Below are 15585 nucleotides of genomic sequence, written 5' to 3'. Positions count from 1 at the left end.
TTATGCAAGACGCGGGCCAAACAGCACCATGGCTCGCGCTGCGTCTGCTTCGTCTCACTGGCAATCCAAGACACCTTGGAGCCCCACCCTTCAGCACTGTGGAGCCTACAGGGCCCCTAAGCCCATAGAAAGCGCGATTAGCCTCTCCAAATGTATTCATTCGCGCCATGTCGTCAGTTCCGTCTTTATGGCATCTGCTCGCCGAATTGCCTCTACACACTCATTACAGATAAGGCTGGTTTAATGACTTAAAAATACAGTAAAACTATGCAACGAACACGCACGCCAGGAATTTGAAGCGTGGATCTGTTGCTCTGCATGCTGAAGATTGGTAGGCGCTCATGCCGGCGGATAACTTCACTTTGTGGCCGATTCTCTCCGACGCTTGTCGTAGCTCTCGTATAACTGCTTCTCCGTCGACGCCTTCCTTCGCGTCCCCCACTGCAATGCTTCTTTTCCCTCTTTCAAAGGCGATAGTCTTCCTTGGGGACCTTCGGCGCAAAACTCTTAGTCTATCTGTCTGTCTGTTTTGTCTGTTTGTCCTTCCTAATGATACCCTTAAAGGCCTAAACGACACCAAACGATATGCGAAACGGCCGACCCCATCTGCAGGGCCCAACAATATTGCTCAAAATTTAGCATTCATGTTTGTGTGACTGTCGATTGAAAAACAATGATGGCGCCTATCCGAGGCACCATAACAACACGTCAGTATTCTTTATGTGCGTCTTTTTACTAGAAAAGGCGTACATAAGTATTTCTAAGGACTGTAGCGCTTATCACGCAGCGCTGACGATGCCACGCTTCCACAAAAAGGCAAGTGTTTCCAACGCTTTGCCAACGAAACACGTTGGTGGCGCCTATTTGTCACCTTGCGTTCTACACCTTATCGCCTCAGAGACGGGCGCGGATGCCGCGCGTTTCGTTTTCCAAGATAACCTGCCAGATAGCGCTTATGTTTCACGTGTGACGTGACTTGATGTGCTCGTTCACCTCCGCTGCACACTCGAGGCACTCTAACCCAGCGCCTCCAGAATACCATTCAACAATTTTCTTGCGCAGAACATCAAATAAACGTTTCGTTCACTCTCTACTGACGCAAAACTATCGTCTTTTAACGACATTGGCACAGTAACATGCAGATACGAGGCATTTTTTGTTTCTTGTCGAGAAAGGATTCGACGCAAACAAAACGCTTTGCCTTGTTGCATGTCCGATGTTTGAAGATGCAGCGTTCTTGGTGTGGCGACGCAACCCAAACCTTGCATCGGTGCGTCAGTCTTAGCACGTGCGGCTAAGCAAGCATATTATCTCGCTAATAAATACTAAAGGGACTTTAATAACGACAGCACGTACCTGACGTTTTATTCTCAGAGTAAGATAAAATAAATCGATAGTGAATTTCGCCATTCTTTGTTGCTGATCGCGCAGTGGGCGTGTAGCAAAAGCACGTTCAGATCGAAGCGGGCGGTCGCTTCAGCATGAATGCTGCCTTGTTGATTTGCAAACGCAGATACTGAGGTTAAAAGAGACAAAAATAAGTTCATGCGCACGAAATCGATTCGAACAATAAACGTTTCAGATAATGATGTGGCGCAACATACACCAAACAAGCGCCAATTTTACTCTACCCGGTCAATTTTAAAGCGCATGATATACCAGGAACTATGTTTTTCTGCGCAACAGTGTGGCTTGCTTACACCCCATAGCTTTGGTAGTGCTAAACCAAAAGGTTTTTGGCCTTGCGTCAGCAAGAACGCAAGATCCCAAGACTGCCTTGGGTTTTGCGCATGCACCCTGGCGCGCCACAAGCTTCTTGGGTCTCTAAGCTCCTTGGAGCCCCAATTCTCAAACTCTGCCTCCTAAAACAATTATGCCTAGACTGTGAGCCGCGAACGTGCTGCCCTACCCTCTGATTTTGATTGATTTGTGGGCTTTAACGTCCCAAAACCACCATATGATTATGAGAGACGCCGTAGTGGATGGCTCCGAAAATTTTGACCACCTGGGGTTCTTTAACGTGCACCCAAATATGAGCACATGGGCCTACGACATTTTCGCCTCCATCGAAAATTACCCTCTGATTTTACCCTTACCCTCCAGTACAAAGGTGAACGCCTCTGGCGGCCGCTCCCTACGAACACAGCAATTCTCTCACAGTTGCCTCCGTTTGCCTCCGTTTATGTGTGATGTCACATGACTGAGCGGTACGGTAATGTAACGTAACTGAGCGGTACCGAGATGAGCGTTCGCACGTGGTGGACAGTCGCTACACGCGGCAGGAGGCATGACCTCCAAGATTGCGTGCTGGCGGGAAGCTCCCAATTGAAACGAGAGTGACGGTCTAGGCATACTTTTTTTTCTAGGAAGCGTTGCCCGACACCATCATGTGATGACTGAGAAATAGTAATGGCGAAAGCCCACAACCTCTAACACAGCCACGGTAGTGCCTTCTGACTAGACTGAAATGCGTTGCTTTATCGCGCGTCTGCAGAATCTTGCTCTCTGACGCCGTCACATGATTACTGAGAAAGTGTAAAAGGCAGAGTCCACAGCGTCTCCTAATTCGAAGCCTGAGTTAGAGAAGGGTGAAAGAGGCACTATCACCCTCATCCGCCAAATCTTTCAGAAGAAGTTCTTGATAAGGATATGTTGTACGAGTCGAGTATTTCATAAAAATTGCCTTCTTAGATTATAACTGCTTCTAAATCGTATCTGAAGGTACAATATATAAAAAGAATATCATAGGCGGATATATTACTGGAAGCCGCGAAAAGTGTTTAGTAGAATGCGCAGGATGTTCTGGCAGATCAGCCTCTTCAAAGATGGTAATGGGCTAGATGTGGAAATAAGAGACACTGCCTTTATTCGAACCACGTGACCCGCTGGTAGTTTTCAAACTCTATAGACGCATGCAACATAGCCACGTGCAAGTGCACGGATCAACCCGCTATGGCGATATTCAGCCTTGAACCCGTGTGCTCATCTGCCTGCCCTGCTGCCAATTATTATCAAGATAGTGTCCCTACCCCTCTTCCCACGAGGAATATTCCTGCTTACTCCCCGGTTTGCAGTGTAACGCCCCGCAGGTCGCGGGATCGAATGCCGGCTGCGGCGGCTGCATTTCGGAAGGAGGCGGAAATGTAGGCCCGTGTGCTCAGATTGGGATGCACGTTAAAAACTCCAGGTGGTCGAAATTCCCAGAGCCCTCAACTACGGCGTCTCTCATAATCATATGGTGGTTTTGGCACGTTAAAACCTACAAAGCAGTGTAACACGCCTATGCATTGTCTTCCACTGCCTTACGGTTAGCGAGGCAATCACGTGAACCTCTGTTAGCGGAGGCTATTGCGAAATGGGCTGCGCAAACTTTTACGCGCCAGTCACGCTTTTTAATGGGTTCCATTCTCAATGTAAACTGTGTACCTGTATTCGAAATAGCCTCAGCCATTTCGTTCTTACGAATGAGGGACTGTTATGCCATGGCGTCCAAATCGAACTTTATTGCTCCTGCAAATGCAACCTGCGTCAAAACAAGCGAGCGATGCAGGCGGACGCTATCACCAGCTGCGTTGTGTCAAACGCAAAGCACGGCAAGCTCCCTCAGCCCACGGGTCCGATTCGAGTCCGATGATGCAATTGATGCCATCCAGTCTGGTGAGTCTTACGCAACGCGTGGCAATACCACTCGCCCACGGGTGCAATGCAGCCCGCGAAGAGTGGTGGTCCCTGATTGGAAGCTGCTGATGCTAGGATTAATCGGTGCTTCCTAATTGGTGGCTGCTGACGCAACGTCCATCGGCGTTTTGAATTGGAGGCTACTGACGTGAGAGGCTATAAAGGAATTAAGCGGTGCGACTACAAGCAGCAGACGAGATCGTCAGAACAGACGACAGCGTCAGAGCGTCCGAAGACATCCCAGCTCTTCAAGCTCCTTACGCTATCGGCTCGGCCGGTGACCTTGGCCGCGTCGAGTTTCGTAACAGGGGCGCCCTGCGTAACCTTGTCGTCGGCGCACGACGCAACAGTGGCGGCACCGGTGCGACACGTAATAGGGCGCAACTGGTGGAAGTGCGGCGTCTGACGAACGAGCTCCATGAGCAGGGGCTCATTGCCACTGACTCGAGAATCCAAAAGGGCGCGCCGCAGAAGCAGCATTTGCTTCAACTTATCGCGAAATCAAGACATCTATACAACTGCGCGCAGAATTATCATTAGGCAGGGTTGTAATATAATATTATCTGTGGTGTTGCGTCCCGAGACTATGAAACGCCATAGTGGAGGGTTCCGGGAATTTTTCAAATGCTGGTGTGCACTGACATCGCACAGCACACGGGCTTCAACCACTTCACCTCCACTGAAATGCGATTGCCGCGGCTGGGATCGAGCCCGCGACCTTCGGGTTAGCAGCAGAGCACTGCAACCACTGATGCACCGTGGAATATAGGCTGTGTCGTAGTGATGTATTCGTCCGTGACTTTTCGGAGATCGCATGAACTGGAAGTCGCATGCCAGCTGTGTGGAAAAACGTTTGGCGAAAGGTGGTAATATGTACCTTGTGCAGGGAGTTTCACTAAAGCTTAAATTATTACTTTATAATGCATTGTTTTGTCTTAAAATAAAGTATTGGAACCTTTTATGCAGGAAAAAACAAAAAGTAACATAACAAGCTGCTTTTATTGCAAAAGAAAACCATTCGCGACATTGATACTGCATTTTATAACACGGCCAGGCTGTTTGCCACATTAAGCTTACTTTTCCTGCAATACGTTCTTCAGTTTAATAGTATTAAGAAATATGCGCACTGCTTGAAAGTCATTGGCGCACTTTTATCTAGTGAAAGGTATAGCAAGCAAACCTCATGGGAGTCAAAGTAATAATAGAAAAACATATGATTAGGTACTACCTTTTACTCGCAGGAACCATAGATTTAAAGACTCCTACAATGCATGCCCATTTATTCCAGTCACTTAAGTTTTCAAGGAATCAGTTTGTATACCATTATTCGAAAAGATGTACATTTTCAATACGAGCACACTGATCACCTACGCTGTTTTGCCACATTGATATTTCAAATGTCACATCTAATCAATTGTTATGTTGTGTATCTTGTCATAGTCATACCTCTCAAAGGTAATACTTGTTATTTTAATGTTGCTCATTATTGCTCGTGAGATATTATTTTAAAATGACATTTTTATCAGTGCCCTTACGTTTATTATGCGAATTATGAGTTTCCTTCTGTCCGCCTTTATGTTGATATGACATAACATTTGAATATATTTTAGTAAAATCTTCTTTACCGAATTGCGTGTCATTATATATTGAATGCGTTGGTCACCTATATATATATTATATTGAATATATAATCATATGATTTACTTGTTATTATTCCTTATGCGAAGGCATAGGGAATATTATTGTCCAGATGTTGATTGTAGCTTTTTGTATCTGTCCAAGCAATTCCTTCGTGTTTTTATTGTTTTTTGTAGGAGAATGAAATGCAAAATACGGAATCATAATTCTAAAAATATGTGCATAACATTATTGTATGCCGGGTCACGTGTTTCTTACAGGGGACAAAAGAAACAGGATAAAGGAAGAGAATATGCCCAAGTACAAAAGGTAAGGCCTGCATAGCGGTCCATATACCAACCAAACAAGGCTCGCAGAGTGTATAACATCCCCTAGTCAAACTAACGTACAAAGCGTATAACGCAAGAGGACGCCAAAACGTAGTGGCACAAACTCCTCATATATATTCAAGGTGTACCAATCCTTAATGTGTAGTCAGGCATGATATAATGCGAGGTCGAGGCGCTCGTAGCTCTTTCGTGATGGAGTGTGAGGATTTTTTTGACTGAATGACTATAGAGTCAGTTGTCGAGCCATACATTTGAGTTTCACAACTAACATCTTGATTGACTCCGGAGTTAATTGGCTCAACCATGTATCGGATATTAATGTTTAACTGATCGACTGAGGATTCACTTATTGAGCCATGTATTGGCGACTCACACTTAACTGATCGAATTACCCTCCTTAGGGGTCAATTCTTGAGCTATGTATTGGAGATTCACTTTTACCAGATATGATTGTCGTGCAATGTCTACGAGTTTCACATTTATCTGATCGACTGTGGAGTAAATTGTCTAGCGATGTGTTGGAAATTGACATTTATCTGATCGATCATGGAGTCTATTCTCTATCCGTGTACACATGGGTTGCACCCACGTCATATCCGGGAAGGAGAGGACCGAGAACCGCCTTGTTTCTTAACATATGCAGCTGCTTGGAAGGTAGTCGAGAGCTTTGCAATGACGAGATCTGGTTTTCGTTCGCGCCACTGGCTTCAACGTGACTATTCGGGCCATTTTTTAATGCAGACAAGACGCGGAACTTGTGCTTCTAAAGAAAAGGCAAAACCGCGCGTTACAGTTTTTTTTTTTAGTTTTCCCGCGATTATTTCAAATCAGTACGCGCAAACAAGGGTGTCGTGCGAAAAGCGCCGTGTCACTCGGCTGGCGCACATAAACTGAGAAAACCTGAAGCAGAAATACATTCTTGTCTCAAGTCATAACTTCATCACAGGCAAGGGCGTCCTCAAGTTATATCCAGGTTTACTACGCTTACTTACGTGATCTCGTCGCTTTTCCAAAATGCTACCTAAATTATTAGCTATGTACAGACTTTTTCCACTCGAACAACCCCGTCTCGTGTTGTTATATGAGATCTTACGACGTCGCATATGTGAACGTGGCTTCTTTCATCAGACAGCCCACAATATAATGCTCGACACGAACGCCGATCGGACACCGTGCCCTCTGCTGGGCTACGACCGTTGTGCGCACTACTACCGCAGCATGTGCACGTATCAACCACTCTAAAGAGTGACAGACGAACACGCTGGATGCAGTCGCAGCGGCCACGCTGTTCACGGAGTCTGGAACATCGCCCTAACGGCTTGCCAAGGACATAAAACCAGAGCGTGATGAACCATCGGCAGTAGATCATGTCGAAGCCCATGCTTCTTGAGAAAGACACCTCTACTTCGACTATAACGTGAAATAGTGACACAACTAACCTCGCTTAGAACTACGGCATGCTCTGATGTGATCTGCTTTGCTGCTAAGCTCTTCATCCATCCAGTGGTGAAGTAGTTGTAGCCATCCAGTGAATTATAGACCTTCATTTTTGCAGCGTGACATGACTTGTGGCAAGCATCAAACGGCCTATTCCCGATGCCGCCGTGTCACCCGTGCGTCACGGAAAGCCGCAGATCAATTTTCGGCGTAGCATCCTTGCCGATGCGCAGTTCTAACTAGTCGATGCCATCGCAACATTTCAATTTTCGCTCTGTAATAGGCGAGTCGGTCTCAAAAGCTCTTCGAAGTACGAGGGGCAAAGCGCGTGCACGTTTCCTTTCGCCATATCGCTCGAATGACGCCGACATACTCCGACGCTGCTGTAATCTGCACGCGCAGCCCAACTCAGTGTTCAAGAACATGGCGGTCGCTGACTGATAGACAAAAATGACATCACGTGCAGCCCATTTATTGAAGATTCGCGTTTAACCGATCGACTGTGGAACCAATTGTCGAGCTATGCATTGGATATTCACACTTACCTTACCGACTGTTGAGTAAATTTTTGAGCCTTGTATAGGAGGTTTGCAGTCAAGTGATCGACTGTGAAGACAGTTGCCGAGCCATGTCTCGGAGATTACCATCTCTTATAATTCAGAGAAGTGGCGCAACACAACACAAAGACGTAAATGAGAGAACGAGTATGAGCACACACCACCTACTGATCTATTTTCGAATGAACACTCAGTACGTATGTCACAGTAAGCACATGCGCAGCAGTCCAAACTCAAAAGTGATCTTGCAAAAAAAATTCAGGGTTGATGATGATATGTGGGGCTTAACGTCCCAAAATGACCATGTGATTATGAGAGACGCCGTAGTGAATAGCTCTGGAAATGGCGGCCACTTGGGGTTCTTTAACGTGCACCAAAATCTGAGTACATGAGGCCACAGCATTTCCGCCTCCATCAGAAATGTAGCCGCCGCAGACGGGATTCAATACCGCGACCTGCAGGTCAGCAGCTGAGTACCTTAGCCACTAGCCCACCACAGCGGGGCAAAAAAAAATGACTGTTGTGCAAGACGATCGATGGTACACTAATAACTCTACTGCAGAATATTTTAATAAAGTAAACTTTAGTGAATTCTTCGCTGATGCGTCACCACTTCGCTTTATGATGCTTGCGGAAGAAAACATGCTACAAACAGCGTGACACACAGGACAATGGCAGATAATAATCAAGTGCTGTAGGATAACGTAGTCGTCCATCTGTGTGATTTTTCTATGTTTTCACCGTTTTCTGTCCCCTTGAATATGTACCTACCGCTCTAAGCAAGCATTCTAGGGGCCCCGCCGCGGTGGTCTAGTGGCTAAGGTACTCGGCTGCTGACCCGCAAGTCGCGGGTTCGATTCCCGGCTGCGGCGGCTGCATTTCCGATGGAGGCGGAAATGTTGTAGGCCCGTGTACTCAGATTTGGGTGCACGTTAAAGAACCCCAGGTGGTCAAAGTTTCCGGAGCCCTCCACTACGGCGTCTCTCATAATCAAATGGTGGTTTTGGGACGTTAAAACCCCACAAATCAATCAGTCAAATCAAGCACTCTAGGGAACGTCACGAATTCGTTCTCCGATTTGTGGAAACTGTCATTCAACTCTTTTAGAAGTTGCTGGAAAATTGCGAATCAGCGTATACTCATGCCATGAAACATTGAGTAACAAAGTTTAGAGACACCATTTCGACGCAATATTCGCGGCACTATTCTTGACTGACTAACAGAAGCATACCCTGCTGGAGTCGGTCAGAAGCTGTTCGTCATAGACAGTGCCACTTGCTTTAGAGCATCCTAACAAGCGATAAAATGTGAGTTAAAGGCTGTATTGTTGACTCGAAGGTGAAGTCACCCCAATGCAGTTTTTTTTCTTCCAAAAAAAGTACGCATAAGTCACTTGAATATTCAGGTCATTTTGGTAGCCTATCTTGACAGCCAAGACAGTCTATCAGGCAAGGGTGTAGGCGGAAATTTGTTTTCTGGGCAAAGATGGGGGCACCTTTTGAAATTATTATTTTTTGTTTGTATGCCGTGGAGAAAAGTCACAGTTTCGTCACAAACACGAAGAAATGAATGCAATAGCACAACTTTGAATGTAACGCTGAGAACGGAAAGCAGATCGAAACGTGCAGCGCACTGCTCACGCACAAATGTCTCACGAAAACAACACACAATGAATGGGAGCTAACTAACAACGTTTACAGCTCGACGGTTAACGCGCTGTTCAAACAACAATGACGCACCAAGCGTAATCACGGGTACTGATATGAATGCGAACTAACAAGCGTCCCAATTGTTACTTGACTGTGTTTGAAAAGCGCGCTCTTTCACAAACGGGGACTGTCTAGCGAGCAAAGTGATCTTTGTGTGCCCGGACGCTAAACGCAATCGTTCCGGTACGAACTAAGCCAAAGGCGTGTGATTCTGGATTCTCTCCCACCACAGGATAAGTCGCTGATAATGCCCCTTCTCTCTGCGGAGCAAAGCACGCGTGTGTGATGAGCGCGTATCGCGACGAGTTTGGCGACGACCCCTACGCCGAGCTAACGTAGAGCGCGCTCATCGCGCCATCTCGCTGCTGAAAACACGCCATCTCGCCCGTTCTGTAGATATAAATAGCTTGCCGTTTCAGCGTTGAAGGAAGTGCTCCTTCGTGGCTCAGTGGCTAACGCCACGCGCTTACGAACGAAAGGTGAGACGTTCTATTCCATGCGGCGGGGCCTTATTCTCGGTTATTTAATTGATTGATTCATGTGTGGGGTTTAACGTCCCAAAATCCCCATACGATTATGAAAGACGCCGTGTGGAGGGCTTTGGAAATTTCGACCACCTGGTGTTCTTTAACGTGCACCCATTTCTGAGCACACGGGCCTACAACACTTCCACCTTCATCGGAAATGCCGCGATTCGATCCTGTGACCTGCGGGTCAGCAGCCGAGTACCTTAGCCACTAGACCATCGTGGCGGGGCCTCTCGATTACTTATCTCTCTCGAGTGTCTATATTTGTAGATACGTATGCATATACTGTGAATGATGGCGATGCCGACGTAGACGCCGGCGGCAAAATCCAACCCCAAGGGTTCATGTAATTGCTATCGCAATGAAAACATTTCTAAAAGAGAAGGGTGTAAAGAGAAGGGTCTTGGTGTAAAACTTGGCCTATGCCACTGCCATCACATTTTCTTAACACGTGGCCAGAATGCAAACAAGGAAGTCTACCATACCATTCTAGAATCGTTCAGAGATCCTATTTGCAGGAGGAAGCCTGAATGGTGACAAAAGCAGGCGTCTATTCTGCAACATGACGATGCCCCGGCTCACGCGTCACTCTTTGTGCGCCGCTAATAAAAAAAACTCTACACTCTTGCTGTGCCCCGTCCACCAAATGTTCTTAGCTAACCCTATTTGACTGTTTTCAATTTCTGAAACTTTAAACCAATATGAAATGACATCGTTTCTAAACCACGGACAATGCGAAAACAGAACTGCATGCTATTTCAGGGTGTGCTTTCCAGGTTTTCCAAAAAGTGTAGCGACGACAGAAACAGTGTATTGCCAATAGAGAGGACAAGTTTGACAAGGAATGTACGTATAACGTTATGCAATAAACAGTAAAGGTGCCATGGCAAAATGTTTAGTTTCTTTTTGACCCCAAGTTAAACCTTTCGAACCGAAGAAAGAAAGACATAAGCGCAAATTTTAATTACCAAGCCATTCTACCTAATTCGTCAAGTTTTGTCTATGGTGTTAATTAGGATCCTTCAGCTAGGGAACCTGCCATTACTCTAGCTCGATATTGTTGCGATAAACACATAAATCAATATTTATACGTCATGATACCTTGCTCAATGGTAACACCACCACCTTACAAAGAATGTCAAGCTTGAGGAAGTAGGTTTTATGCTGTAGATTCATGAAGTTTAATTTTGCCTACTATAGCCACTCCAATACTAAGAGCATGTACGTTATTGCACAGGTGGCAGCAGGTGAAGGCATCGGGCACCTTCCCGCGCCATCAAGCCAAAGAATGACCGCTGCAACAGCCCCTCTCAAGCCTTCAGTTGTGCCACTGCCAAGCCAAGAAGCTAGCGCTCCACGTCTAGTGCCGCCCGCCGAAGCTTCTGTACCGAAACCGCTAAGTGCCAATGTCGTGCATGCAGCACCGCCACAACAACAACAACCGCCTCAGAAGCCGCAGCAACCGATGCCTGCAGCGGCAGCAGTGGCACCGCTAGTGCTCACCCTCGATCAGCAGGCGGCAGTGCTGTCAACTGCACCTGAGGAAAAGCCTCAACCAAAGCTGGAAGTCAAAAAAACGGAATCTGTGCCACAAAAGAAAGAAGAGTCCAAAGAAAAGGTCGAAGTGGTTGATAAAAAGCACGAGAAACAGCCCAAGGACGATGCTAAGTCAGTGGAAGGAAAGAAGGGATCCTCCCTTTACAAGGAACAGCTAAAGGCGTCCCTCCTGTCGGAACCATCGCTTGTCCCCAAGGAGCTCTTGATGACCAAGGATGTCAAGCCGCAGGCGTCTCACGACAAAAAGGCCGCTTTACTTGACAAACTGGATGCCAGGGGCGACACGAAAGGAAAGGAAAAGCCCCCTAGCAAACACGAAGGCAAGCACGAAGGCAAACACCACGAAGGCAAGCTGCCTGAAGGCAAACAACATGAAGGCAAGCTTCACGAAGGCAAGCACGAAGGGGACGCCGCTTCGAAGACGGCGACGTCTGACGTTGCAGCAACGCCATCAACCGCCATGCCTATGACCATGAGTCAGCCGACATCAGCCACTACTATTCCGCCATCCACGGCCGGTTCCATGCAGAGTAAAGAAAAAAAGGATGACAAAGGTCATAAAACTAAGGACAAGAAGAGTAAGAGCAAGGACAAGAAAAGCAAAGGTAACGAGAAGAAGAAAAAGAGGGGCTTCTGTCCCTGGCTGAGCAGTAAAAGCAGCAAAAGCAGTAAGAGTACCAAAGCGAAAAGAAAGCATGGAGACAAAGCGAAAAAATCTGCCTCTAAGGAAGTCATCACCCGCTCCGAGGCGAAGACCACGGAATCGAGCAGGCCCAAGTCTAAGAATGCCAGGAGAGGCTCTTCCAAAGAGAGGAGCTCCAGATCTAGGAGCAAGGAGAAATCTGGCAAGGATAAGACTAGTAAGGAGAAGGCTGGCATAGGGAGCAAGGAAAACGCTGACAAGCTGGTTAAGAAGTCGGGCAGAGAGTTGGTCTCCAAGGAAAAACACAGCAAAAATAAGCACAGCAAGGAAAAGTCACAAGGCAAGGAGAAGCACCACAAAGACAAACACGGAAGTAAAGAAAAGCATGGAAGCAAGAAAAAGCACGGAAGCAAACAGAAGCACGCAAGCAAGGAGAAGCTTAGCAAGGAGAAGCGTAGCAAAGAGAAGCTGAGCAAGAACAGGTCTACCAGCAAGGAAAGTAAGAAGGGGGCCAGCAAGGACAAAATTAAGAAGAAGCACAGCAAGGAGAAGAAGCCCGGGGAGCCAAAGTCCGAAACCAGTGGCGGTGGAGGAGGGCATAAGCGCGAGCCCCATGCGAACGCGTCGAAGGTCAAAAAGCCTTCAGCCGAAGGGCCTGGAGGTGGCGCCGGAAAGAACGACTTGAAGCGTAACGCGTCAAAGGCGAAGAACCAGGTGTCCCGTAAATCACAGTCCGAATCAAGCGGTCTTGCCAAGTCCTCAGGCAAGAGCTCAAAGTCATCCACCGTCCCCAAGCGCAAACCTGATAAGGACAGGGGGAAATCTGATCTAGGAGTGGCGGGAAAGAAATCCAGCTCCGGGGCAGGTCGCACCGTTCATCGTAAGGCGCGTAGCGCTAACAGGCTCTCTTCAGGTGGCTCAGACCTGTCACTCGTCACGGGCAAGATGACGTCCCGAAACATTCGTGATAAGCGCCGCCAGCGCCTGACTAGGGTGCCTCACAGAGCGCTCTCCGAAACGCAACGCACGTCGGATCGCAGTTACAAGGGGCTGGATTGTGCCGCCACTGGCGACCAGCAGCTTGTGATCGCTTTGCTGGGTGGCTTGGCCGCCGATTCCAAAGGCGCTAATCTAGAAAGTACGTAGCATGTTCTTTTATGGCATCTCATTGTTCTTTTGAGTTCCATAATCAACCTAAAACGCTGTCATCTATAGTTTTTCTGAATTGAAAAGATGCCTTTTGGGAAAGGTAGATGCAGCTTTGAACATGTCGAATTATGTCTTTCGTTTTGTGTCCCAGGAGATGGAAAATATGCGCAAACCTAAAACGCCCTCTTTTCGGAAAGACTAGTGAGCGAGCTTCCTTCACTTGCTTCTGGATAATATTCTAACGCGCAGTTTCCATCACCTGATAGGGACATAATAGAATTTTTTGGTCACTCTATCAGTTCGTGTGCACGTACATCAAATGATGCAAGTAACTAAAAGGTCGTAGTCTATTAGTAAATGTGTTACAGAGAAAGTCTTGGCACGCCACCACGTTTTTACTCAAATTGCAACAATTCTGAGCTTACTCTTGGTCCTGATGAGCTGACGTGTGTCTGGTACGAACGTGCAGCTGCTCGTCTTTGGAAACCGGAAGAGGAAGCACAATACCGCTATTTCTGTTGCAGAGAGACAAGGTGCGGTAGTCAAATGTTTTTTTCTCTCCGTGCTCAAAGCGAGATCACTTCAGAGCGCTTGGAGATGGAGAGTAATGTTCTTAACTATTCAACTGAACGTATTAGGAGCTATCGATTTTCACCAAGTGACCATGCCACACACTGCCAGAACTGACTGGAGCGTTCAAAAACGACTCAAAAAATGTACCATGAGTGTCATATATTAGGGTTACGCTAGTCCAGAGACCTACCTCACAATGGAACTGAAACACAGCCTCTTTTTTATGCTTTTCTCCTCCTTTTTTGTCATCGGCGAGCATAGGTCGGCCAAACTCACTCACTAATGAAACATATCTTGCGCTTTTGGACTCACTCAAGCTCATGCTTATCAAAATTTTTCTGAGCCGGACTCACACTAACGAAAATTTTCTTAACCGGACGCACTCGGACTCAGACTCGCCAAAACATTACTCACCCGGACTCCCTCAGACTCAGACTCACGGCTTGATCTGAGTCTGAGTGAGTTCGAGTGAGACAACACTTGAGTCTCTTAACCTAAAATTGTTTTTGACCATGATGTAAATGCTTTATAACATCAATCTCTCGTGAGCGACACTCTTCTCGGCGTATTTTCATGAAGTACCTTCGAGTAAGAGAGATGATTGCTCGTAAACCAGTAATGTCATTTTTAAAGAGATAACAACATAAGATATATTTATCAAGAACTGCCTTGGAAGAGTCGGGGGGGAGGGGAGAGAGGGTCACGGTAATGGCCCATCTTACGTAATTCATGACTGCATTCAATGAATATCGAAATAATGTATAAAAGACACTGCTTTGAAATACGTCTAAGTAGACTTGATCATAAACGTGACTCAAGGTAAGGCTTCTAGTCATGCTGAAGATTACTAGACAGTAAAAGATAGGGTAGATAGTTAGGTACGCATTTAGGGTAATAAGCTCCTTATTTTTACATAGTACATATATTCGGTACTATTTGGTACGTAATATTCGTAATACTTCATGTAGCACTTGGTCTTATAAATTTATTATTACACCTTTTGAGTGCACAACCATACTCCTCTTTTCATTTGATTTCATTGATACTCAATCCTTATATTTCTTGTGATCGAAATATGATCGTAAAGGGCACCTTTTAATGGACGAAACATTAGTGTCTCTGAGATAAAAAGTGCACTATTAAATGTATAAGTATGTTATTTGGTGCGCCAATAAGTATGTTTTCTGATACACATTTCCTGTGACATTTTAGTGCATTCTAAGCGCGTTCGCACATTTTTTCTCTATTGCAGGTGTTCATAAGTTTGAGTATTTTGTTTATTGAGCAAAGCGTCTAGTCATACGTCATCCTGATAATTATAGCTCTTTCACACCCAAGCTGGAGCGGCAAAGCGAGCGTTTCGAAGCGGCGAGTGCGTGCACCTGTTCAGACCACACGCATCCTTTGGCTGCAGCCGCACGGCAGATGAGGCGAGACCCCTGGCGCTTTCGCTCACGTGTCGCTAGCCGTGGTCTATGTTTCTTCCGAATAAAGACGCTCTCCCAAGGATACACCAGCACCACAGCCTCGCCACCACCACGTGGCGTTCTGATTGGCTGCGGCAAAGCGGTGAGCTTCGGCGGGCTCCAAAGAATTGCTCCGGGACATGGAGGAAGGAAAGCTGAGAAGAGGCCCTCGCAATGCGTGCTGCAGAGCGAAAAGTGTGGCGGAAGTCACGTGCTTTTGTAGGGGGGCGTGGGACAGTGTGGGCACGCCAGCGTCTAGTGGGCCAGTGACAGGCAGACGCCGGGCAGCAAGTTTACAAAGGCGAGCCGCTAGGCGAGCCAA

Source organism: Rhipicephalus microplus, chromosome 3 (genome assembly GCF_043290135.1).
Source record: "Rhipicephalus microplus isolate Deutch F79 chromosome 3, USDA_Rmic, whole genome shotgun sequence".
Lineage (NCBI taxonomy): Eukaryota > Metazoa > Arthropoda > Arachnida > Ixodida > Ixodidae > Rhipicephalus > Rhipicephalus microplus.
This window is presented reverse-complemented; position numbering follows the sequence as displayed.